Source organism: Stomoxys calcitrans, chromosome 4 (assembly GCF_963082655.1).
Source record: "Stomoxys calcitrans chromosome 4, idStoCalc2.1, whole genome shotgun sequence".
NCBI lineage: Eukaryota > Metazoa > Arthropoda > Insecta > Diptera > Muscidae > Stomoxys > Stomoxys calcitrans.
In genome coordinates this window covers 29,574,157-29,598,058 of record NC_081555.1, presented here as the reverse complement: position 1 = coordinate 29,598,058, position 23,902 = coordinate 29,574,157, and the positions used below count along the sequence as shown (strand labels likewise).

Below are 23,902 nucleotides of genomic sequence, written 5' to 3'. Positions count from 1 at the left end.
ATGACTAAAGAGAAGGCTTTCTTAGTCTCACGACAGTGGTTGCTGCAATTTGTCTAACCGCATGTCCAGAGGCATTAGAAGTAGCATTAAATTCCGTGCATCATATGGCGTCGTCCTCAGTGCGGCTATGATGACCAAACATACATCGTTTGGATCCGGTTGAGTATTCAACAGTAGGTGGACTTTTGAAGCGACGCTCACCAGACCACAACACCATATAGCTTTATAGGGCTGACAACTGCAGTATATACCCAATTCATGACGTGCGGTCTAAACCCTCAACTTGTGCCAAAGGGGTAGCAAAGCGGACCAGGGGTATGCTAATAAAATATAAGATTTTTTTTTTGTAAAAACGCAGTGGCTTTGGAAATTAAATACAAAGAAAATGTTTCTTTTTTTCGTAAGAACATAGTGGCTTGGGAAATAAAATGACATGTTTTTTAATTTTCTCCAATTTTGTTTTTTTTCAATACCTAAAAAATTTCTCCGTCAATATAAATGCTTAAAATAATGGAATATACGAAATTTCATTAAAAAAGAACAAGGAAATCGAGGGCCAGGCGTTAAGGGGTTAAAGAACTCAGAGAAAAACGCAAGTTTTTTCATTATTTTGACCAGTTTTATTGTTGTGGGCTGCCAATGGACTTGTGCGAAATGTGTGCCTATCAAAATTCCTCAAAATAACTAACGAAATTGCTGATAAATTAGAGCTGGTTCCCTGTCTAATGATAAGCATGCCAAATGTCATGTTTACTGCATTTTGGAAATGATGCAAACGGTAAGAAGACAACTCAGGAAAGTTGAGATGACTTTAATGTTCTTTTATTTCATTCCTTTTCACCACAGAAGAAGTAGGGTACATTCTTGTATGAAGCTTCTTTGAAGCAAGTCGATGTCCTCATTCACAATGACTATGAAGATGAACACAAAGCTGGATTGACAGCATGCAAGGATGCATTCGTGGGGGTTAAGAACAATTGCGAAGCTGCGGGATTCGATTTACCGATAAGGGGCCTCCTTTTTATATCCGAGACGGAACGGCATGCCGCAATTCGACACGTCTTTGGGGAAAAGTTTTTATTTACATGGCTTCTATGCATGGCAAAGTACCTCGCGAATCTCGCCAGCATTAAGAGGGGATAACAACCGCTGCAAAATTTTGTTCTATGTTCTCGCCCTCTGCGCTACTTTGGTGGTGCTATGACATTCTCTTAATAGAATGTTCATGGGAAAAATTTGGTATTTGAAAGATTTGACTGGATTGATCTTTACATTCACATAAGTTTTCCATCGGATCTTTGGTATGTGTCGATATTATTAGCTTAATTAATTCAAAACTGGCTTAAAGATGAACACAAAGCTGGATTGGCAACATGCAATGATGCATCCGTGGGCGTGGAACGAATACCCAGATTAGTATTCCCTTAAACGGATGCGGAAGATGAAATAACAACAAAAGTCCTTATTGACTTAAAAGTTTCGCTGAATGCTGGCTTTATTTAAGGACATACGAATTTAGTTATTTGACCCCTCAAGGAGGTGATATTAGTTACCGCAGCTTCACATTTCTTGTTAACGTCCACGGCAGCATCCTTGCATGGGGCTAAGCCAGCTTTGTATTCATCTTTATTGTCATCGGGCATAAGGATATCGACTTGATTCAGGAAGCTTCATATAAGAATTTACCCTACTTCATCAGTGGTGAAAAAGGATAAAATAAAAAAAAATTACCTTAAAATCATCTCAATCTTTCCTGAGTTGTTATCTTTTTCGCCTTTTTTATTTCTTAACGTTTGCATTATTCCGAAAATGCAGTAAACCTAACATTTGTAATCATTATCATCCTTATCCTTATACCAGCTCCATCGGCAATTTCGTTAGTTATTTTGGGGAGTTTTGTTAGGCACACATCTCGCTTAAGTCCACCGTTACCACCAGCTCTTATTCCATCAGCAATTTCCTTGGTTATTTTGGAAGACATAAATGTCACATAAGTCCTTCGGTTTTCTGTTGCCTGTAAGAAAGTTCAAGCAAACTGGTCAAAACAATGAAAAAAGTTGAATGTTTTTTCTGAGTTTTTCAACCCATTAACGCCTGGCACTCGATTTCCTTATCCGATTTTAATGAAATTTCGTATTTTCATTGTTTGAAGCTTTTTTGTTGAACCAGACTTTTTTTTTAGGTAATGAAAAAAAAATTGGTGAAAATTAAAAAACATGTAATTTTATTTCCCAAGACACTATGTTTTTACAAAAAAACAAGTAAGAGCGTGCTAAGTTCGGGCGGGTCGAATCTTCTATACCCTCCACCATGGATCGCAATTGTCGAGTTCTATGCGCGGTATCTCTTTTAAGGCAAACAAAGAATATTGAATAAGAACTGTTATGCTATTGGAGCTATTTCAAGTTATAGTCCGATCCGGACCATAAATGAATGCTGAACATTGTAGAAGTCATTGTGCAATATTTCAGTTCATTCTGATAAGAATTGCGCCTTGTAGGGGCTCAGAGATGCAAAATTGGGAGATCGGTTTATATGGGAGCTGTATCAAGCTATTGATCGATTCAGACCATATTGGACACGTATGTTGAAGGTCATGCGAGAAGCCGATGTACAATATTTCTGCCAAATCGGATGAGAATTGCGCCTTCTAGAGGCTCAAGAAGTCAAGATCCAAAATCGGTTTATATGGCAGGTATATCAGTTTAAGTACCCATTTGCGCCATACCCAGCACAGTTATTGGAAGTCATAACGGAACTCCTCATGCAAAATTTCAGTCAAATCGGACGAGAATTGCGTCCTCTAGTGGCTCAAGAAGTCAAGACCCAAGATCGGTTTATATGGCAGCTATATTAAAACATGGACCGATTTGGCCCATCTACAATACCAACCGACCTACACTAATAAAAAATATTTGTGCAAAATTTCAAGCGGCTAGCTTTACTCCTTCGAAAGTTAGCGTGCTTTCGACAGACAGACGGAAGGACGGACAGACGGAGGACATGGCTAGATCGACTTAAAATGACATAACGACGACGCTTGTGATTCACTGCTGGCTAGATCGACTTAAAATGACATAACGACGACGCTTGTGATTCACTGCTGTCTATGTTCGCACAGCACCTTGCAACATATTCAGTATGACTATACTACCGTAGTGATGAGGGGTTCCATCGGGCCAATCCGGTGCATACAACCGGCTGACGTAAATCACCCCTTGCAGCCCTGCTCACAAATACTCAGAAATGCTCTAATGCAGGAGCACATGAAAATATGTGATGGATATAGCACCTGGGGTACAACGAGGATAAAGTCATATTCTTTCACACATCTCACCTAAACTGTATCTATAATAGATTTATACGAACGCCTTTTAGACCGCTAGTGCCCTTGGATATGGTTCATATAAGAAACCAAGAATATCGAACATTTGCTATGTGTTTAGAGAAACGCCGATCCCACAGCTAAATATTTAGCAGCGGTTAAGGGAGGATTTGATTGCATCAAAGGAAGGTCTTTAGGGTTCGAAAAATCAAAAAACGGCCTGTTAGTAGGTGTCATAATATTAAAGAGAAAACAGTACTGAAAGGCAAAAGTCGGGCGGAGCTGACTATATAATACCCTACACCTATCCTAAAATTTGTGTATGAGAGCTAGATCTAAATCGGAATCGACTTTTTTGGACAGATCGAAATTAAAAATTGTTGTAACTACGGCAACATAAGTGCAAATCCGGCGATAGATATCTATGGGAGCTATTGTTCAGTGAAATTGTTCAGATATCTTAAGATCCGTGCTAAATTTTGTGCAGATCGGTTGAAAATTGTAGTTACTACAGCTATTAAAGTGCAAATCGGGCGATACATATATATGAGAGCTATATCCAAATCTGAACCGATATTGAGGTAGTAGGACAATGCGTGTCAAATTATGTGCAAATCGGTTGAAGATTGTAGTTACTACAGCCAATAAAGTGGAAATCGGGCGATACTTATATATGGGATCTATATCTAAATCTGAACCGATTTTAATGAAATCTTGCAGATGTTTTAGGATCGATAACAGAGCAATCCATGCCAAAATTTTGTACAAATCGGTTGAAAATTGTAGTTACTACAGCGAATAAAGTGAAAATCGGGCGATACATATATATATCGCAGCTATATCTAAATCTGAACCGATATTAATGAAATCTTTCAAATGTGTTAGGATCGATAACAGAACAACCTATATCAAATTTTTTGTAAATCGGTTGAAAATTGTAGTTACTACAGCCAATAAAGTGGAAATGGGGCGATACTTATATATAGAAGCTATATCTAAATCTGAACCAATATTGATGAAATCTTGCACATTTGTTAGGATCAGTAACAGAACAATCCGTGTCAAATTTTGTGCAAATCGGTTGAACATTTTAGTAACTATAGCCATTAAAGTCTAAATCGGGCGATATATATGTATATATGGGATCTATATCTAAATCTGAACCGACATTGATGAAATCTTGCACATATGTTAGGATCAGTAACAGAACAATCCGTGCCAAATTTTGAGCAGATTCGTTGAAAATTGTAGTTACTACAGCCATTAAAGTCCAAATTGGGCGATATATATATATGGGAGCTATATCTAAAGCTGAACCGATATTGATGAAATCTTGCACATATGTTAGGGTCAGTAACAGAACAATCCTTGCCAAATTTTGCGCATATTCGTTGAAAATTGTAGTTACTACAGCCATTAAAGTCTTAATCGGGCGATACATATATATCGGAGCTATATATAAATCTGAACCGATATTGATGAAATCTTGCAGATATGTTAGGATGGGTAGTAGAACAATGCGTGCCAAATTTTGTGCAAATCGGTAGAAATTTGTAGTTGCTACAGCCAATAAAGTGGAAATCGGGCGATACTTATATATGGGAGCTATATCTAAATCTGAACGGACATTGTTGAAATCTTGCAGATTTGTTAGGATCGTTAGTAGAACAATCCGTGTCAAATTTTGTGCAAATCGATTGAAAATTGTAGTTACTACAGCTATTTAAGTTGAAATCGGGGGATACTTATATATGGGAGCTATATCTAAATCTGAACCGATTTTAATGAAATCTTGCAGATGTTTTAGAATCAATAACAGAGCAATCCATGCCAAATTTTGTGCAAATCGGTTGAAAATTGTAGTTATTACGGCCATTTCAGTGCAAATCGGGCGATACATATATATGGGAGCTATATCCAAATGTCAACCGATATTGATGAAATCTTGCAGATATGTTAGGATCGGAAGTAGAACAATTCCTTTAAAATTTTGTGCAAATCGGTTGAAAATTGTAGTTACTACAGCCATTAAAGTGCAGATATTGATGAAATCTTGCAGATATGTTAGGATCGGTAGTAGAACAATGCGTGTCAAATTTTGTGCAAATCGGTTGAAAATTGTACAGCCAATAAAGTGGAAATCGGGCGATACTTATATATGGGAGCTATATCTAAATCTGAACCGATTTTTACAAAAATCAATAGCGCTTGTCCTTGAGCCCAAAAAGTGATATGTGTAAAATGTCGTGACGATTGGACAACAAATACGACCTGTAATTTGATTACAAGAAGACATGAACTCACAGACGGACTAACGGACATGGCTAAATCGAATCAGAAAGTGATTCTGAGTCGATCGGTATACATATCAATGGGTCTAGCTTTTCTCCTTCTTAGCGTTGCAAACAAACTTATAATACCCCGTACCACACTGGTTGGTGGTGTAGGGTATAAAAATCAAAAATTCATTATATTGGGTTGCCTAAAAAGTAATTGCGGATTTGTTAAAAGAAAGTAAATGCATTTTTAATAAAACTTAGAATGAACTTTAATCAAATATATAATTGCCACTTTGTTCGATAACCTTTTGCCATCTTCCTGGCAAATTTTGTATTCCACGCTCATAGAACTTCTGGCCTTTATCTGCAAAAAACTGAAGCAAGTGCGATTTTATAGCCTCATTTAAGGAGTTCTGCAAAGATCGAAATAAATGGTAGTCTGATGGAGCAAGGTCAGGGCTTTATGGTGGATGCATCAAAAGTTCCCAGCCAAGCTCACTCAGTTTTTGGCGAGTGACCAAAGATGTGTGCGGTCTAGCGTTGTCCTGGTGGAATATGACACCTTTACGATTGGCCAATTCTGGTCGCTTCTCCTTGATGGCTGTATTCAATTTGTCCAATTGTTGATAGTAAACATCCGAATTAATCGTTTGGTTCCTTGGAAGCAGCTCAAAATATACGACACCCTTCCAATCCCACCAAACAGACAGCATAACCTTCTTCTGGTGGATATCAGCCTTTGAAGTGGTTTGAGCTGGTTCACCATGCTTGGACCATGATAGTTTTCGACTAACGTTGTTGTAAACAATCCATTTTTCATCTCCAGTTATGATTCGTTTTAAGAACGGATCGAGTTCATTGCGTTTAAGGGGCATATCACAAGCGTTGATTCGGTTTGTTAAATGAATTTCTTTCAATACATGTGGTACCCATATTAAAATTGACGCCAAACAAACAAATGTAAACAAAATTTCGCGCACTTTTTTCTAAAGCAAGCTAAAAGTAACAGCTGATAACTGACAGAAGAAAGAATGCAATTACAGAGACACAAGCCGTTGAAAAAATTTGTCAACGCCGACTATATGAAAAATCTTTTTGGGCAACCCAATATAAAATAGATAATACCTTGCAGTAGCTATTAGAATTCGTCTGAAGCGGACGCTTCGGGATTCGATGCTTAGTCATCGTTATACACAGTACAGTTATAACTGTACATTGGTTTTAATTCTGTATTTTTAATACACGTGTTTTAATTTACAGTTGGTGGGGACACCAACTTCGGAAGTACAACCTGGCATATAGAGTCGTACTCTGCCATTTCGATTAAAGTCCAAAAAAAAAAAAAAAAAAAAGCGTCCGTTTTTCAACATCTAAAAATTAGTTTTCGTTTTGTATGTTCAAATAAAATGTTAGAATTACAAGGAAGTATTGCAGTTAACGAAAATGAATTAAATAGATTCTTTATTAAGAAAATGTTATATCTGCCTAACAATACGCCTAACTACATGTTATATCTGGAAACTGGATTCAATTCACTTTTCTGTTCTACATTGAAGACACATTTTTGCTACATTGACAGAGTACTCCAACTAGACTGCCGACGATTACCACGTATTCTTGCGCTGAAGATCATAGAACTGAATATGTCTTGGGCAGAAGAATGGTCCAATATATGCCAATCTCTGCAATTTTCTTTGCACTACAACGCGACACATTTACCCTCGTACTGGAAAGAAGTTATAGAACTACTTAAATCAAAGGAGAGATTAGATTTTGAGGTTAGGGCAAAAGGCTCACAGTTCCATGACCTTTACCCACAGCTTGAATACACCAGGATACCGGAACTCACTGCGAACTTATCTTCACGTGCTACAAGTATCATTGTAAAGGCTAGAGGCGGGTTACTTAATTTAAATGCTAGATCTTTCAGAGACAATACCGATGGCGTTTGCTCAATTTGTAACACAGACGAAACCGAGAACACCTTCCACTTTATCGGCTCGTGCCCAATATACACAAATCTCAGAATTATTTACTTTAATAAGCCCACACTTAATGTAAACGAAGTAATAAGCATATTGAATGGCACGAATTTTTTATCTCTATACAAATATTTAGAAAATTGTATTAAATATAGAAACTTTATACAAAATGAATTTAACTTTTAAAATAGCACTTTCTCTTTTTTATAGTCTCCAATATGTAAACAACTTTATATAACATAGATTAACATACTATAATCAGCCAACCTTTGGTAATATCAATGAATTATATGGCTAACAGCATTCTTGCTATGCCAGCTTTATAGATTTACAACAACACTGAATTTCAAACCTCTATCATTGTGTACTCAAAAATCTATTAATAAATAATAATAAATAATATAAACCTGATCTTCTGATCCCATAAAGTGGGATTTTAGTTATAAACAGTCGCCATATAGACCGATCTCCAGACTTAAAGTCTTGAGGCAATAAATTGATCATTTTTTCATCGTATTTCGATGAAATTTGGCACAGTAAGTTCTGGTAGACCCCTATTCATTTCTGTGAAGCGCGGTTCAGATCGAACTATATTTGGATATAGCTGCGCTTAGACCGACCACCCGATCTCCCGATATAGGGTATTGAGGCCATAAAAGATCCAAAGATCCATCCGAATTCGATGAAATTTGGCACAGTGTGTTCTGGTAGACCCCTACCCATGCCTGTTAAATGTGGTACAGATAGGACCATATTTGGATATAGCTGCCATATATACGGATCTCCCGATATTGTGTAATGTGCCTATAAAAGGAGAATTTTTCATCCGATTTGGATGAAATTGTGCACAGCGAGTTCCGGTACTAATGGGACTCAAATGAAAGGTATTTAAGATAAGAAAACGTATCTGATATCCAATTGTCGGACCAAGTTTCTGGGGGTTCACCCCTCCTCTAAACACCTCCCAAACATAAATTATTTGCTGACCATCACAATATGGGGCTCAAATAAATGGTATTTGCGAGTAGAATACGAATCTGATATCCAAATGTGGGATCAAATGTGGATGCATCTGGGGATCCATCCCTTCCTCAAAACACCCCCCAAACAAGATTTATATACCGACAATGGCAATATTAGTGGAATGTTCATAGGCAAAATTTGCATTTGCCAATATGGGGCTTAAATAAGAAGTATTTGAGTGTAGAATACGAACCAGATATCCAAATGTGGGACCAATTGTTTGAGGAACCGCCCCTCCAAAAAATCCCCCTAAGGAGGACAAATTTACGACCATAGCAATATGGGGCTCAAATGAAAGGTCTTTGGAAGTAAAGCACGAACCTGATACCAATATTCGGGAAAAGTGTCTGTGGGGTTACCCCACCCCCATAAAACCATACAAAGAGGACGTATTAGCTGACCATTGCAATATGGGGCTCAAATAAGAGGTATTTTAGAATAGAACACGAAGTCGATATATATTGGGTTGCCCAAAAAGTAATTGGGGATTTTTTAAAAGAAAGTAAATGCTTTTTTAATAAAACTTAGAATGAACTTTAATCAAATATACATTTTTTACACTTTTTTCTAAAGCAAGCTAATAGTAACAGCTGACAACTGACAGAAGAATGAATGCATTTACAGAGTCACAAGCTGTGAAAAAATTTTTCAACGCCGACTATATGAAAAATCCGCAATTACTTTTTGGGCAACCCAATATATACCCCAAAACACTGTCAAACATCTTCAGTTTGGTCTATAATTTAACCATGAAACGTCTTACAAACGAACAACGCTTGCAAATTTTTGAATTTTATTATTAAATTGCGTGCTCTGTTAAGAAAGTTCATCGAGCGCTTCTTCCATTAAGCGACGAAGCTCATCTATGGCTCAATGGGTATGTAAATAAGCAGAATTGTCGATTTTGGAGTGAAGATCAGCCAGAAGCAGTTTATGAGCTGGTGACATCTTTGGACAGTACTTCTTCAAAGATGATGCGAATCGTAATAAGGGTTTAAATAAATGGTATTTGATATACAATTTTGAGATAATTGGCAATATGGGGTTCAAATAAATGATATTTGAGATTAGAGTACGATGCTGATATATTTTCAGGGCTAATAGTTTGGTGGACCCCACCCCACTCTCCAAAACACCGCTAAATCAGACATATTTATCGATGGGGTAAATATGTCCGAATGTGGGGCTCAAATCAAAGGTGTTGAGCCCGAAACTGATACCCACTTTCGGGACCAGCATTATGAGGGTAAAACCACAGTTGAAATTTTTTTTCTGATGGTCTCGCCAGGATTCGAATCCAGGCGTTCAGCGTAATAGCCGGACATGCTAACCTCTGCGCTACGGTGGCCTCCGGTACGGTATTACCGTTACAATTAACGATATTTACAGACTTTTTGCCAAACTATTGATTGCCTAAAAATTGCTTCTGTGAAAACTACCTAAATAATTTTTGATATACAAGATAATTTCCTTTTTTGTGGTGGATATTTTCCAAACTTTTTTTATACCCACCAACATAGCGGTCGAACTCGTAAAGCTAGCCGCTTGAAATTTTTTTTTTAATATTGATGTAGGTCGTTGGGGATTGCAAATGGGCTATATCGGTTCAGATTTAGATATAGCTCCCATTAAACCGATTTCCCGATTATAACTCTTGAGCACCTGGAATCCTCAATTTTCATCCGGTTTGGCTAAAAATTTGCTCAAAGTGTTCTCTTATGACTTCCAATAACTGTGGAAAGTACGGTCCGAATCGGTCTGTAACCTGATGCAGTTTCCATATAAACCGATCACCCGATTTGAATTCTTGAGCCCCTGGAATCCCTAATTTTCATCCGATTTGGCTGAAATTTTGCATGTAATGTTCTGTTATAACTTCCAATAACTGTACTAAGTAAAGTCCAAATTGGTCTATAACCTGATGTAGCTCCCATTTACACCGATTTCACTTCTTGATCCCTTACCAAGGATAATCGCTCGATTATCCTTGGCCAGTTCCTAGAAGCTTTAATTTTTGCTGGTACGTACAATAAAATAATTGAAGGACATTATTTTATTGTTTTGTAAAAATATTTTCCGGAATCCATGGTGGTGGGTTCCCAAGATTCGTCCCGGCCGAACTTAGCACGCTTTTAATTATTAAGGAATCTAGTTGAGTATTTTAGGTCCTAGCATGAAATTGGTAAACTATTTCCGTCCGTCTGTCGTAATCACGATAGAGGTCGAACGCGTAAAGCTAGCCGCTTGAAAATTTGCAAATGGGCCATATCGGTTCAGATTTAGATATAGCTCCTATATAAACAGATCTCCCGATTTGACTTCTTAGGCCCTTACAAGCCTTAATTTTGTCCGATTTGGCTGAAATTTTGCACGTGGTGTTTCGTTATGACTTCCAACAACTGTGCCAAGTACGATTTGAATCGGTCTATAACCTGATATAGCTCCCATATAAACCGATATCCCGATTTGACTTTTTGAGCCCTTACAAGCCCCAATTTTTGTCCCATTTGGCTGACATTTTGCACGTAGTGTTCTGTTATGATTTCCAACAACTGTGCCGAATACGGCCTAAATCGTTCAATCACTTGATATAGCCCCCATATAAACTGATCTCACGATTTGACTTCTTGATTGGCACCTGTCTCCTTGGGAGGAGAGAATGTTTCATTTACAGAAAGCCCAAAAAACGTGGGTGTTTTGCTGGATGGGAAATTGAACCTCAAATCGAACATTTGGGAAAGGGCAAGAAAGGCAACTCTTGCCCTATTCTCCTGCAAGAGAGAAATTGGCAAGAGTTGGGGGCTTAGACCGCGAGTCATGTATTGGGTATATACTGCAGTTGTCAGACCTTTAATGCTATATGGTGTTGTGGTCTGGTGGACGGGGCTTCAAAAAGTCCACATACTGTTCAAATGTCAGACGGTCCAAAGGATGGCTTGTTTGTACATCACAGCCGCACTGAAGACGACACTAACTGATGCACTGAATTTAATGCTACATCTAATGACCCTGGACATTGTGGCTAGACAAATTGTAGCGACCATTGCCGTGAGGTTAAGGGAGCTTTCTCATTGATCATGTGGCGGCTACGGACACTTTGTTATCCTTGATATAATATCCGATGTTCCAGGCAGTGTGGATTACACCCTATCTGAGCCGCTTTTTGATAAAAATTACTGTACCACTATTCCTGATAGAACCGATTGGAACTACGATATCCCTGGTGACAGAAGTTACATAGACTTCTCTAGGGATGGTTCCAAACTAGATGACCAGGTGGGCTTTGGGGTGTACTCTGAGGAACTTGCACTGGTCATGTCGAAAAGGTTACCCAACCACTGCAGTGTGATCCTTGTAATTAAGGAAGTGGAAGAATGGCTGAAATATAATGACATTACGACGATTGGCATAAATATCTTCTCAGACAGTCAGGCAGCCATTAAATCCCTGGAGAACGTATTTCTGAACACAAAAACCGCTCTCGACTGTCGCAAGATCTCTCAACGAGATGGCTGAACAGTTCAAAATTCACCTGTTCTGGGTGCCGGGCCACTGAGCTATCCCAGGAAATTGTAAAGCGGTTGAGCTTGCGAGACTAGGAACTACGTTACACATTCCAGGGATACTGGAATCTGTGGCTATGCTTCTAGCAACATGTAAGCTAAGTTTTCAGGACACAGGTCCGAAGGACAACGAATGATAGATGGTCTCAAAGAGGGTGATGTGAGCATTCCAAAACTATGTGGCCTAATCTAGACTTGAAGAGGTCTACTGCTTTGCCGTCATTGGCTGGAACAGACGTCTCAGTCATTGTGTCCGTCATGACAGGTCACTGTCTAATCGGAAAACATGCTGACAGACTGAAGGTTGCCCGCAGCGACTTTTGCAGAAGCTGTGAGGACATTGCAGAAGAAGAGACTATAGAACACCTTCTGTGTGTGTGTTCTACACTGACAGTCAGAAAGAGTTCCATTATATTGGGTTGCCCAAAAAGTAATTGCGGATTTTTCATATAGTCGACGTTGACAAATTTTTTCACAACTTGTGACTCTGTAATTGCATTCTTTCTTCTGTCAGTTATCAGCTGTTACTTTTAGCTTGCTTTAGAAAAAAAGTAAATTTGATTAAAGTTCATTCTAAGTTTTATTAAAAATACATTTACTTTCTTTTAAAAAATCCGCAATTACTTTTTGGGCAACACAAAATTTATTTATGAACCTACCTGGGCGACATGTCATACTGATTGTTGGAGGCTTCTAGGTACTCAAAATTTTAAATCGCCTAATTGACATCATGAATCTTAAATTCCCAAGCACCTAAAGTAAGCCACACCTTATTTTATGCAGAATATACTTCCAACTTAAAACCACCATAACTTCGAAACTCAAAGGCATATAAAACCAGTAAGAAAAGGCAAAAGTCGGGCGGTGCCGACTGTATAACACCCTACACTTACCCTATAAGTACAATGTGGGAGGTATATCTTCTTCTGAAACCATTTTGGTGGACCTTGCCGGTTGTTTGCAGTTGGGTTATTAAACAATCCGTATCAAATTTCGAGCAAATATGTTCAAACTGTTATAGCTACGTTTAACAAATGACAGCATTATTGCAAATCGCCCAAAATCTGACCAACATGTATATAGGAGCTATATCTAAATCTGAACCGATTTCGAGCAAACTTTTTAGATAGTGTGGTAGTCGTCGAGGAAAGTGTTATCAAAATTTAGGCAAGAGTGGTCAATAAATGCGTTTGCAGTGGCTCTATGAGTGAAAATCTGGCCATATATGTACATATGTGAGAGCTATATCCAAATCTGAATCGATTTCTATGAAACTCACCAGTAATGTCGAAAGTCAAGAGAAAAATCCTTCCTTGCGAAATTTGAAGATAATCGGTTAACAAATGAACAATTTATTGCAATATTTCTTAAAATCGGACAAACATATAAATGGGAGCTATATTTAAATCTGACCCGATTTCGACCAAACTTTATAGGTATTGTGGTAGTCGTTGAGGAAAGCTTTATACAAAGTTTTGGCAAGTTTGACATAAATGCGCTTTCAGGGGTTCTAGGTATGAACATCGGACGTTATATATATATATATATGTGAGAGCTATATCTAAATCTGTACCGATTTCTATGAAACTCACCTGCAATTTTGAAAGTCAAAAGAAAATCCTTCCTACCAAATTTCGAGAGAATCGGTAAACAAATGACACATTATTGCTATATTAGTCCAAATCGGACGAACATATACGTGGGAGCTATATCCAAATCTGAACTGATATTTTCCAATTTTAAAAGGCTTCATCTCTAGACCGAAAAACATGCCTGTTCCAAATTTTAAGATGATCGGACGATAATTACGACCTGTACTTTGTACACAAATTTATATGGACAGACGGACAGAGAGACAGACGCATAGAGCTAAATCGAATCACAAGGTGATTCTGAATCCACCGGTATACTTATCAATGGGTCTATCTCTCTTCCTTCTGGGTGTTACAAACAAATGCATTAAGTTATCATACCCTGTACCACAGTTGTTACGTAGGGTATAAAAAGACACTTAATAACAAATAAAAGCGTAAAAAAGTTCAGCCAGGCCGAATCTTATGTACCCTCCACCATGGATCTCATTTGTCATTTTCTTTGCCCCATATCTCTTTACAGGCAAACAAAGGATAATGGATAAGAATTGCTATTGGTTATATACCGATTCAAACCATATTTGGAACGTATGTTGAAGAAGTAGGCACAAGTCATTGTGAAAAATTTCAGTAAAATCGGATTATAATTGCGCCCTCTAGCCGCTCAAAAAGTTAAATCAGTATATCGGTTTATATGGGAGCTATATAAACCTATGACCCGATTCAGACCATATTTAGCATTAAATATGCAAAATTTCAGCCAAATCGGTTAAGAATTACGCGCTCTAAAGGCTGAAGAATTAAAAACTGGAAATCGGTTAATATGAGAGCTATATCAGGTTATGAACCGATTCAAACCAAGTGCAAAATGTCCATTAACTCGGTCGGTATATGCGCCGTCTAGGGGCTCAAGAAGTCAAATCGGAAGCTCCGTTTATATGGCAGCTATGTCATGTTCTGTGTTGCCGTTTTTAGTAGGTTCCTACCAAAATTGGTAGGTTTTTATTGCCTTGGTAGGGGTTTCCAACACACATATAGAAACCTAGTTAATTACCGAAAAAATCACTCCTTGAAATTTAGGAGAGATCCCCTTACACTTGTACCAGTTATAGTCATCATCAGAAATTACGCCCTTTTTCCGGAAATTTGAATCAGTGAGACCCCTTGTAACAGTATTTGGCTCCTCGAGTTCGATGTTTTATTTCTCATGAAAATACTGTAACAAGGGGTCTCACTGCTTTAAATTTCCCGAAAAAGGGCGTAAGTACTGGTGTTGACTATAACTGGTACAAGTTTTGTGCGTTCATTGCCTGAAGTCGCAAAATAGGGAATGTGTTAGCTGCATACAAATATGACCAAATCTAGTCCAAACTCAGGGTCCATGCAACTCACAATAACGGCGAAAATTGACAGTAAAACGCATTTCTGGGCTCAAACGCTAAAATGGGGGTCCACTTTATCCAAACTAGGCACGGTAGTTCATTGAAATGGGGTCAAGAATACGACTTTATGAACTAAAGATTTCTTATCGGGAGATCAGTATTAAGGGTAGTATATCAAGATAGAGGTCATTTTTGAACTTAAAACTGTAGAGTGATTTCATCAAACAGATGGACGGGTGTATCTAGATTATGGCAAATTACCCAAAATCTGAGGGATATATATGGGAGTTATATCCAAATCTGAAACGATTTCGAGCAAACTCCCCAGATAATGTGGTAGTCGTCCAGGAAAGCGTTGTGCAAAATTTTTGCGCTTGCAGTGACCATAGAAGTGAAAATCGTCCGATATATATATATGACAGCTATATCTAAATCTGGACCGATTTCTATTAAACTCACCAATAGTGTCGAAAGTCAAGAGAAAATCCTTCCTACCAAATTTCGAAAAAATCGGTTAATGGGTTTATTGCATTATTCGTGAAAGCCGGACGAACATATATATGGGAGCTATATCGAAATCGGAACCGATTTTTTCCAATTTCAATAGACTTCGTCTCTAGACCGAAAAATATGTCTGTACCAAATTTGAAGACGATCGTATGAAAACTGCGACCTGTACTTTGTACACAAATTGACATGGACAGACGGACATAGCTAAATCGAATCATAAAGTGATTCTGAGTCGATCGGTCAAACAATGGGTCTATCTCCCTTGCTTTTGGGTGTTACAAAAAAATTCATTAAGATATAATACCCTGTACCACAGTGGTGGTAGCTTTTAGGAGGCACATTTTGCCGCTCTGTTTATCTTATGGTATTCCTTGAGCCGTGTATAATACACTTCCCAATCAACTTTTACTTTTTTACGACGAGTTCTGTTGTAAAATCTGCGGACCTCTTTCTTAATGTTGGGAATCTTTCCGATCATCCAGGGGTTTTCTTGGGCTGATTTCCTTTTTCGAAGAGGACAACTATCTTGGAAGGACCCTATTATTGCAGTCGTAGTCCTGTTGACATTTTCATCAATAACTTCTATGCCTGGGCAATTGATAGTATCTTGCCCAAGCCTTCCTATGAGTAGTCTTCCGAATTTTGTCCAGTTGGTTTTCGAACTTATTAGGGAAGCTTATCGGATTCGGCACTGGCCATGCTTTGTAAACCTAATGTAGCGATGGTCAAAGAAGGAGTGCTTCATGGAGATCCTCCAATCCTGATTGATTAGATTTTTCGAACATATTCCCACATCTAAAACCTCCTCCCCAATCCATTTAACAAAGGTGGGTGTGTTACCAATATTAAATGTTATTGGGTCTATAGTATTCAAAAATTCTGCCAGGGCATGGCCCTGCCTATTAATGTTAGTACTACCCCAGAAATGTATAGAGAATTCGCATCATACCTTATAAGTACGTCATTTGCTGTCGGTTTTGTCTTCCTCACCGGACGTTGCAGACTGAAATAAGAACGCTCCAATCTGCAATTATCTGTGCAGAAGTCTACGTACCATTTATTTCCAGGGATATTGAAGCTCCAATCGTCCCTATCAAGTATAATGGTTAAGAACTGTTTATTAAATAGCGGCTCAGACAATGCATATTCCGCACTGGCTGGGTTATCGATCTTTGTGTCAAGGATAACACAGACTAAAGAACAAATTCTCTTCCACCCTCCTCGCCATACATAGCTACTTTTACACCTTATCCTTAAAGAGACTATAAAAGTTGTAATGGCTGTATTCCAAAGTAGAGGAGATAGTACACCATATTGGGGTGTCCCTCTATAGACTGATTTTTGTAGATCAACAGATTTCGAGCCTGCCGCAAAAGGTTTTTGGTAACTAGGTTTTTATGCAGGTCAAGATAGAAAATTCTTTTAGCCATGTGACGAGTGGGTCTCTCGCCTTATGCCGGACTCCGTTGATATCAACGGTACTGGCTAAAAAACCCACCTTGAGTCACCACGGAGGATTAATTCCACCTCGGAATTGCTATTATAAGGGCTGCGGGCTTTGCCACTGTCCGGTAGGGTGATATAATCTTAAGAGACGAGAGTGTCTTGACTTTATTCTCCATTGTTTGAGGCCCTAAAGATTTCGGTTCATATCTTCTTTTAATTACTCTCGCTTTTCTTTCTTGCTCCTTTCTACAGTGGATTCGTTGCTCATCGCCATTCCATCAGAGTACTGCGGTTCTATTTCTCCTCAGTCGTTTAGGTGTTATTGTTCGCTTATAACTATGAAGTCAGCACGTTGTTCCGCGACTATTTGCGTAAACTCCCTGGCTTTCTCACTGTGGATTGCCTGCCCCAAAATACCAAAAAAAAAACATTTCCACTTATCCCGATATTTCGGACGACAATTCGTCCTTCCAATCAGGTGCCTGCTAGTCTTCAGCTGCTCATTGGCACAGCTAGCTGGTAAAGCGACGAAGGTCCTTCTCTGCTCTTTGGAATTTAGTCCTTGAGACAGAATATACCATATGCTAAGGAAAAATTGGATAAATTGTGGGTCGTATGACATAAGTATATGGGACAAAATGGCTCAAAGCACGCCACAAGTGGCGATAGAATGGCAACTTCTATGATTCCATCATGAATGATCTCCTAACTGGAAAGGGATTTGACCTGTCTGCTAGACGTATGTTATAATACTTATGAGTGGTAAAGTCTAAATTAGCTAGTCATTTCTTAAGCTGTGGTCCCCGTTGCCTTGATCCCTGACTTGATCAGTGACCTCTTTGGTGGTGCTTTAGGTCTTGCACCACTGCAGCCTTCTTAAGGGTATTCTTGAGGGTATCTTAAGGGTATCCATATTTACTCATCTGAGAAGAATCGCACCCGTTGTTTTCTTCAGGAAGGAGCGAATGGTGACTTGGGCTTTATCTGGTGTCGCATTTCGTTCCCTAAGCCCGTCTTCATAGCTGTGCCCTTTTTTCGGCTTTATTACGGCCCCGATGAGGACTCCGTTGTCCTTGCTTCTCTGTCGGGCTTCTTCCTTTTAACCGTATTCGCTGGTGGTTTCATTTCTACAGCTCTATCATTATTCTCCTTGCCGAAGTTATCATCAAATGGACCACTTATTCTGCAGCGTAGAATGCCTCGACATGTTATCTCCATTTGATACACCATTTTGAACATCCCAGCCTCCATATTTTCTGCCTGCCTTGGCAGCGAGAGCCTTCTATGTAGCCAAGTAAATTATGTGGGGCCGTCTCAGGGAATGTGTCCTTGCTATAGGAGATCTGCTGTTAAGACAGGTGATCTTTAGGAATTGTTGCTCTAAGATATGTACCTATAAACTTCTCTAGAGTTCTTCGCATAAGGTGACGTCGTGCAGAATGTGTGTCGAAATTTATTCCATGTGTGTTAAAAGGCTTTAAATCCTTTGGAACCAGTAAAGGATCATGTAAAACCAGTGTTTTATGTTAATTAAAACAAATTGATTTCATTTGAATATCGTTTAAAATGCCTACTTAGGCGTGTACCCATGTAGGTTTCCTAAACTGAATGCTCAATTCTAACATTCTAATTTACAAAGCAAAATGTGAAAGTTTCGAAGTTTTACAATTCTGCATTGAAGATCTCTCTCATGAAAAATGTTGTTTGGCAAGATAAGCTAAAAATGAATTGAAGGCCAATACAAAGCCCAAAGCAGTCGAAGCATCACCAACAACAGCAACAACAACAACAACAAGCATTGCCAAAAGAAGCGACAAAATTTGTGTTTCGCAAACTACAGGCTGTGCCAAAAAAGAAGAAGATAACTAGCATTTACAAACGCACACACATATGCACACAGCCACACAAATCAAATATCCATTCAAATGCAAATCAAGAGCACTCACACATGTAACCTAGAGTCATGGACACGCCATAGCAAAATAATGAGTGAGTCTCTTCTGGCCACTCCGTAGAATGCATTCATGCAATGCAAAATGCAAATCGACAAAACCCACACACACACACACAAGTATTTACATAAAAACATCCATGGTTACATGGACAAAAAATAAAACAACAAAAAAAAAAGAGAATTTTTGTCAAATAAAATTAGTTGACTATTGATACTAGAAAAGGCTGCCTACACTAGACGACAACGCCAACAACGAGTGTTGCTGTTATTTGTATTGACATTGATGACGTCACTTAACAAGGCAAAAGAAAATACGGGAAATAAAACAAAGCCACAAAGCATGGCAGTCAATCGCTATAAATTTTTTTCTATAATTTCCGTTTTATTTGAAACAAGCTGTGCACGTAGATGGCGGCCGCCATCTTTGTTTGGATTTCGTTGTTGTTGTATTTTTAGAACGAAAGCCCAGAGAAAGTGTGTAAAACTGTAAATGACAGATAAACGCTTGCATATGCATCGATTGTATGGATGTAGGAATAAATAATGAGTCTCCTCTGCTCAAAATGCGTCAGATGCCCCCACACTAATTGGCCAATTGACACGTAATAAATGTTGATTTTGCTCGTGGCCCGGAGATGAGCATCATACGAAATATCAAACGAACGAACGAACGAGCAAACGAACGAACGTTTGATATGCGTAATCATTAGTATTATCATCATCACCATCATCATTGCCATCTCCTACATCAATTCCCCTAACCAACAACTACAACAACAAATTTGCGTAACAACGTTTTGATTATTTGGTTTCCTACAATAAAATCAACAAAACTTTCTGTAGGTACCTCGACTGCTTGGTATGGTGCTTGTGTTTCACCCATTGGCGTCGTCGCCGTTTTGGTGTTATCGTAAGAAAGGCCACAACAACAACAACAACAATACAAACTACTTTACCTATTATGATGATGATGTTAACCAAAGGAAACGATTAAACCCGAAGTGTAGCCGAACAATCGTAATTTTATTCTTTTTGGTTTTTCTACGAACCATAAATTTGCCGTTGTCGCCGTAATTATTGCCGTTGTTGTTGTTGTTATTGCGATAAACAGAAAATCGGCAACGTCGACCGCAGCAGAGCTCTTGTGTGCATGCACACAGCACACAGCACAGAACACAGAAACGACAAAAAGAAAAACACCAAATGTAAGTGGGAAAACAAAATGAAAAATGAAATGCCAACAAAGAAGAATAAAGGAAAATAAATGGATTTGGATTTCTAGATGGAAGTCTTCAAGTTTTTTTTTCTAGTAAAGAGGGGCGTACAACTACAAACAACTGAAACTGTGTGTGGGTTTGTGTTTATTTGCCTAAGATTAATGGGAAAATTGTTGGAAAAAACTCAAAAGAGAACAACTTCAATCTACTTTAACAGCACTTTTAAAGAAAACTTAAGAAAAAGAAGAAGCCAGCGAAGCTGGCCCACATCTGCATATATGAAATTCATCTACAACAGAAACCTTTATGCAAAGCCAAAATTCATATGTACCACCATCGCTAGTCAGCCAGCTAGCCAGCCAGACAGTCAAGTAAAAGAAACAGAAATCGAGCCAAAGCACCATGAAACGAACGAAAATATAAAACATGTTTCCCACTCTTCTCCTCATGATAATAATAAATAAAGACTCTAAAAACTAATTGTTGGCTTTGGCTATGGCGGTGTCGGTGGCGGCAGAGGCTTCGTTCGGTCTCTGCACCACCACCGCTGATGGTCGTTTGATACGAAAGTTCGTAGAACATGCGATAATGTGCAAAAAAAGCAACAACAACACACACGCACTCACCACACAAAGCACATTAAAATTTCACTTTACAAAGTGATAAAAATTATTTTTCAATTTCTCAAAAGCAAATTTTCAAATGCTTTTTTCTCCCCGAAAACTCTTGAATTTCCCCAATTTTCTAGTCATAAAAGAAAGATCAGACTTTGGGCTTTCTTTTGAGTATAGAAAATGCTTGGCAACTTCAAGGGAAGTCTTGGAAAAATCCTTATGAAAAATGTAAAATTTGTTTGCTTTTTCTTCTCCCTTTTAAAGCAAAGCTACAAAAAATTATCAAAAGAATTCCAATATGGCCACAACAGCTGCCGTCGTTGTATTTTAAAACGCAAACGTCTTTGCTTTGTTGTCGGTGTGGTGGGGGTAAGTGAGAGGGGACAAACTACCGCACTGAAGAGCAGCGACCCCAGAGAAGAGAGCCTTCAGGGAAGCCGCAAAAGCAAAGAGTTCTGATTTTCATTAAACGCTCTTACATGGGCCTAACATGGCGTCGTTATGTTAAGCCACTCAACACGAACTGACAACAAGACAACACACACACACATACCACATGCAGTTTTATACAATGTGACCAATGATGCTCTTTGGCTCTGTTAAATGACAGCGAGGCTGAGTTAAGGTTTGTGTGTGTGTTGCTCACATTGTTGCTCGCATTTGCTTTTGTTTTATCTCTCGATTTGAGGGTTTGTTTTGATTTTACTTGGGCACAAACGACGCTTGAAGAAGAAATGTCAAAATACCTTAAACGATCGTTTCCATTTGTTTTGTTTTGCTTGCCATTTTATTCTATGCATGCGCCGCTCTCTCAAAAAATCCCTGGCTCTCCTTCATTGCTAGACAGTCTCTTCCAATGTTTTTCTGTTCTGTTCTTGTGTGGATGGACGGACGGGCGGACGAATTACCCATATCCATTGTATTAGGTTTTTCGCTATTTGTTAGTTTTCTTTTTTTCCTTTAATATTCGCTTTTTGTGCCGGAAGTCTGTGCTGGGTGCTAATGCATGTTTTTTGTTTTTAAATATTATTAATAGTTGTTATGCTTTCGGCCAGTCATTCTTATATCCATGTACATATGAGGGTTCGGTTCTATGGCGTTTTGTTCATCACATTCATCGTCCACGCCATATTGTTTTTTTTTTGTTTATTTCGTTTTATTATGTGCATGCAAGTGAGTTTCCTTTTGCAGTTTGTTTTCGTTTTGTGTTCTTTTTTTGTGTAAATGACGACGACGGCTATGATGATGATGAAACATTACAGCAGCAGCTGTTGCTGATTTCTCTCTTTCCCTTAGGCTTGTTTGTCTTTATTGATTTTACTCTTCGTTTGGCCTTTTCTATTTGTTGGTATTGCTTTGTATTGCAAATAGATGTGTCTTGTTGCACGTACTCATGCTGGTTTTTCGAAAGCAAAAGTTGTGTCGTTATTGCAATCAATTAGTGTTGTTTTTGAGTGGTGGTGGTGATGGTGATGTCCTTGATAACAAAGGACAAAGCGTTTAACACTCTCAGCCAAATCACTTTGCCACACTTGTCACATGGTGAATTGAAATGGCGTCAATTCCCGTTGCTTTTCGTTTGGGTTTTTTTTTCCTCAATCAATATTGATTATGAAATTGTTAGCCTATGCGTATACGTAATTCGTTTTTAAACTTTACTTTTTTCGAAAAAGAAAAATTTCTAGGAAAAGAATACACAAAGAAATCTTTCCAACTAAAATATGCCATTAGATAAGCTATGGAAATTCAATTTAAAGAATTGCTTTTGAGACTTCAAAGCCAATCAAACAGAGCAAAACCTAGACCTAGACCGTTTTAAGTTTGGACTGGATCATTCGGAAGCTTTGACGGCTCTTAAATGTTTTTGGCCCTAGACGTTTTATTCCACAGGATAGATATCACAGAAATAGGATACGGAAGATGCCTTCTATGTATTTCCTACCGTTGAACCAGCCAGATCGCTTGAAAAACCCCAACAACTTGAGAATGCTCATATTCGCTAATTCAAATCAGTTTTCAATGAAATGAGAAACTAAAGTGGAACTTCTTCTACTTGTAAGTGCAGGATGTTCTATAGTCTCCTCTTCCCTGAAGTCCTCCAAGCTTCTGTAGAATCCGTTCTTTGTTACCTTAACTCTTATCAGCGTGGATTCCAATCAGACACAGTGAGTTAGACTTCTGATTCAGCCAACGAAAGCAAGGCGGTAGACATCTTCAAGATGGAACATTTACGGCATTGTCACTGATATGCATTCGTCGGAGGCCCCTAGGGAAACTGTGTGTGAGCCGAAAATCCTTTGGGCGATAAGAAGTTTCGACTCCTTTAAGTCGGCAAGCCCTGATGATCAATTACAAACTGTGTGTAATAGACTGGTTTCCTGGCTTAGGGAAGGCGAAAGATTTTCGTCCTGTTAGGTTAGGTTGAAAAGAGGGTGCAGATATTAATCCGCCCAATGCCACTATGGACATACACCTAAGCCAGTATTCGGCTTGTTGTGCGCACCAAAAACTATAAAGTAACCTCTAAAAAAAAATGTTAAGTTAGGAATTCCAAGTTAATTACAAAATCCTTAATTGTTTTCAATACCACTCTCCTAAGTTGGTTCGTATCTGATATTGTGTCTCCACCTAAGTACTGATATCTGTTGTAAGCGAAAGCCGGGCAATGACAAAGGAAATGCTCCAACGTCTCATCATCTTCCCCGCATGCCCTATACATGCTATCACTTGCCGCACCGATTTTACATAAGTGAGCTCATAGTCCTATGTGTCCCCTTATGATACCAATAGCTATACCGACCTCCTTTTTGCTTCCTTTCAGTAATGGCCTCGTCTTCTCACGATCTGGATCCCCTCATAGGATTTTCACCGTTCTACCGACCGTTTCGCTGTTCCACAATGTTAACTCGTACTGCGTCGACCCGAAAGGCTTTGGGTTAACCAAGTTTATTGACGGCATTCCTCTGGCCTTCACTGCCAAATCGTCTGCCCTTTCATTTCCCTTACTCCGTTATG

The 23,902-nt window shown here is 38.7% G+C and overlaps 1 long non-coding RNA gene across 1 annotated transcript; it reads left to right on the top strand.

Annotated features, from left to right (window-relative positions):
- The first annotated feature begins 636 nt into the window (after positions 1 to 636).
- LOC106091225 (uncharacterized) lies at positions 637 to 2,171 on the top strand. The gene is made up of 3 exons (XR_001221967.2): positions 637 to 778; positions 847 to 1,301; positions 1,861 to 2,171. It is a non-coding gene; the product is annotated as an uncharacterized LOC106091225 (long non-coding RNA).
- The last annotated feature ends 21,731 nt before the right edge of the window (positions 2,172 to 23,902 follow it).